Here is a 3,471-nt window from a genome sequence, read left to right as displayed (position 1 = left end):
AGCAGATCCCGGGATGTCGTTCTCCCCTTGTACTCAACCTTGGTGAGGCTGCAGCTGGAGTACTGCGTCCAGTTTTGGGCCTCACAATTCAAAAAGGATGTGGAGAAGCTTGAGAGAGTGCAGAGAAGAGCCACGCGCATGATCGGAGGTCAGGAAAACAGATGTTACGATGAGAGGCTGAGAGCCGTGGGGCTCTTCAGCCTGGAAAACGCAGGCTCAGGGGTGATCTGGTGGCCACCTATAAGTTCACCAGGGTGCTCACCAGGATCTGGGGAAACGTCTGTTCACCAGAGCGCCCCAAGGGATGACAAGATCAAACCTTCACAAATTCCACTGTGACTGATTCAGGCTGAACATAAGAAAGAATTTCTTCACTGTCCAAGTCCCCAAGGCCTGGAATAGATTGCCGCCAGAGGCGGTTTAAGCACCTACTTTGAATGCCTTCAAGACACATTTGGATGCTTGTCTTGCTGGGATCCTATGATCCCTGCTGACATCCTGCCCATGGGGCGGGGGGCTGGACTCGATGATCCTCCGGGGTCCCTTCCAGCCCAAATGTCTATGAAATCTGAGTCCAGGCAGGGCTGGGGCACATTTTTAGTTCAATGCAAGAGATCTGCCTTGCAGCTTCTTTTCACTGTCACTTGCCTGTGTCCCAGTAGAGTCCTTCAGCCTGCCTGGCTTGCAGCCCTCCCTAGAGCTAAATTCACATGGAGAGACCAAAAGCTGGGACTGTCAAAGACCTGCAGTTCATTTATAGCCTTAGACAAAGAGTTAAGAGGCAAATGCAAATGCTCTCATCCCCAGGTACTGGACTGACGAAGAGGAGCAGAGCTGGGATGGCCAGAGCCGAGCAGCTGGGCGCCAGTAAGCCAGGAGGTGGCACTGCTGCTGCATCTCTCCTCTTCCTCCTCCCCCTTTGGCTCAGGCTGTGAGGAAATGACCTAAGAGGAAACCCTCAGGTTTGCAATGGAAAGAATCCATCCGCCTGGCAACAACTGACCCCGACGAAGCTTGAACAGTAAGGACAGCAGCAGGGAGGCTCTGGCTGCTCCGGCCTGCTGGACTCCCAGGGGTGCTTTTGCGGTGGTGGGGCCGATGCTGTGAGGATGCCCATCTTGCATTTGCATTCCATGCTTGAGCTGCTGCCTTTTCTCCTGCTGCTGCTGCTCTTCTTGGCTCTGGGTTTTTTCCTGATCTACCTGCAAAAACCTGAAGCCGAAAGCAAAAAGAACTAGAGGCGGGGGCCAAGTCTCAGCTCTATGCAGAGACACCAGCAAAGCCGGCGCTCGAGTCCTGGGGCGGGGAAAAGGATCCCTTGCAGGGACCGTGCAGAGGAAAACCCCAAACAGGTTGGTGCAATCTGCTGATCCCTGGCAGGGGCTGCCCTGGGGAGTTTTGGAAACAAACTTGTGGTTCTTCTGGTTGAAGCCGCACAAAGCAGCGGCTGTTTGAGCAGCCTGGGAAGTCCTCTGCTTTTGCTGCACGGTTCTTCCTGGTTTGAGAGCAGGCTAGTCACTTAATTCCCTAGTCATGTCCACAGCTCTGGCAGGAAGAAAATGTTCCTCCTAATCCAGTTTCCCAATCCCCTGGTGGCCATAATCTGTGGGTGGTTTCTGAAGCCTGGGTGTGTGAGGCCACATCTTGTTCAAAGCTGCTGCTAGGTGAAAGAGTCATAATCACTAGGCTCCTCTGCACTCTACCAGACTGATTTTTCCTCCTGCTTTGTGGCAAGCAGTGGGAAAATGGTCCCATGCTGCCAGCTAACAGGTAGAGAGGTGTTCGGGTGCCAGGGAGAGGGGTCCCAGCTCTTTGTTTCCCCTCCTCCAGGTCACCCTTCACACCCACCATGTGTGGATATCCTTCTCCAGGTCAAAAGCAAAAGTTAAGTCCTTTTCTTACCTTCCTGAGCACTCATTGTCACCAAAGCATAGACTCATAGAAAATTAGGCTTGAGAGGGACCTCAGAAGGTTGTTTACTCCAGACCCTAGTGCTTGAGCGTCTCCCAAGCGTTAATATCTTTATCCGCACAATGCCCCTCTCATTGCTATCATTCCTGCCTCACAGGAGCACTGGGCCAAAGAGAGGCTAAAGGACTTGCCCAAGATCACACAGGGAGTCTGTGGCGGTGCTGGGATTTGAACCTGGGTCTCCTAAATCCTAGGCTCAGGTTCTAGCCAGCAGGATGCTCTTCTGCACTTTTGTATTGGTTTTGGTGGGAGCTGGAGGTTTCTATACTGGGAGCACTTTAACCCCCTTCCACTGCCCTGGCAAAGGGGAGGCCTGGGTAATTGTTGCTGCTTTCTTCCTGCCTTCTTGCAGACGGTGACCCGGAGCTGGGGTGTTAACAGACCCTGGGGTTTTGTGGGCTCTTCCCTACACTCTGCTGTGGGGAGGCTGCACCCCGGGGGCGACTGGGCTGGGGGCTGCGCAGCAGTGTTTAGGCAGTGGAGAGGCCAGACTTGGCTAGCTGTAAAATAGAGCTTTGATTTGTGTGTGGAAGGGATTGTGTAGCCTGGCTGTGGGCACTAGCCAGGGACTGGGCTCATGGGTGTGAGATGCCCCCTCTGCCCGGTATCCCATGTTCCTAAGATCCTCAGGAACTGGGAACAAAGAGTTTCTTGGGGCAGAATCAGTGTTTGCTTTATCTTGTTTCTCCCAACCTCCCTGTGACTCTCCTGCATTGAATGAAAGGTTGGCAGCAGGAGATGGGATGTGTTGCCCTCTCTTGTGGGGGACCTCTTTTGTCTTCCCTCTGGGCCGAGTTGCTTCTCCTGGACCTGCAGAGGGTTGTGTTTGGCTGCAGGAGGGAGAGGCAGGCGGGGAAAGCCCCTGGCCTCCAATCTCCTTGTGTAGAGTGATGGGTTCCTTGGATGCTCCTTCCCATGTGCTGGGGCTGGGGAGCACCTTCCCTCATCCCATGGCAAAGGAGCGAGACCCTCCTGGTCATTTTGCCAGCTCCTTGTGAGGCTCCATCCCACATCGCTGTGAATGAGGTGCAGCAACATGGGCTCTGGGAGTGTTAATCCTGTGACCATGCTCACGATGAGCCAGGGGTCTCTAGACACCAGAGCAGGCTCTGTCTACATTGAGTGTCTGTGTGATGAGTGGGAGCCCCAGGGCCTTCTCCCCAGCCAGCACACTCAGCCACCAAGTGCTCTGGCCACTCGTCTGACCATCCACCTGGCAGAGGAACACTTGGCACAGGATCTTTCAAGACTCCCCAGTGGGGAAATGGACAGCGATAGCGAAGACAACGTTGAGACAGCCGGATCGGAAGACAGCGCAGAGGATAGCAGGAGCGGGTCCTCCAGCGGAAGTGACAGTCCTATCCCATATTTGGGGATAGGATTAAGAGACAAGGGGTTTTGTGAGGGAGACGATGCCTTGCGCACGGGTGTGTGGGAGCGCCATCTCCCAGGTGCCTATATTGTAACAGGTGCATGTGTTTGTATGGTGGGTTAATGAGG

At 54.2% G+C, this 3,471-nt stretch overlaps 1 protein-coding gene across 2 annotated transcripts in view; it reads left to right on the top strand.

The window, feature by feature from the left end:
* The first annotated feature begins 915 nt into the window (after window positions 1–915).
* The window catches only part of MIF4GD (MIF4G domain containing), a 14,412-nt gene continuing 11,856 nt past the window's right edge, over window positions 916–3,471 (top strand). Inside the window, exon 1 of one of the 2 annotated variants that reach the window (XM_019518142.1) lies at window positions 916–1,021. The gene's annotated coding sequence lies outside the window, so the exon portion shown is untranslated. The other variant, XM_019518149.1, reaches the window with a different exon arrangement.

The sequence above is a fragment of the Gavialis gangeticus genome, unplaced genomic scaffold (genome assembly GCF_001723915.1).
Source record: "Gavialis gangeticus isolate Ggan-Ray unplaced genomic scaffold, GavGan_comp1, whole genome shotgun sequence".
NCBI lineage: Eukaryota > Metazoa > Chordata > Crocodylia > Gavialidae > Gavialis > Gavialis gangeticus.
The sequence above is the reverse complement of the archived record's forward strand: the minus strand, read 5'-3'. Positions and strand labels throughout refer to the sequence as shown.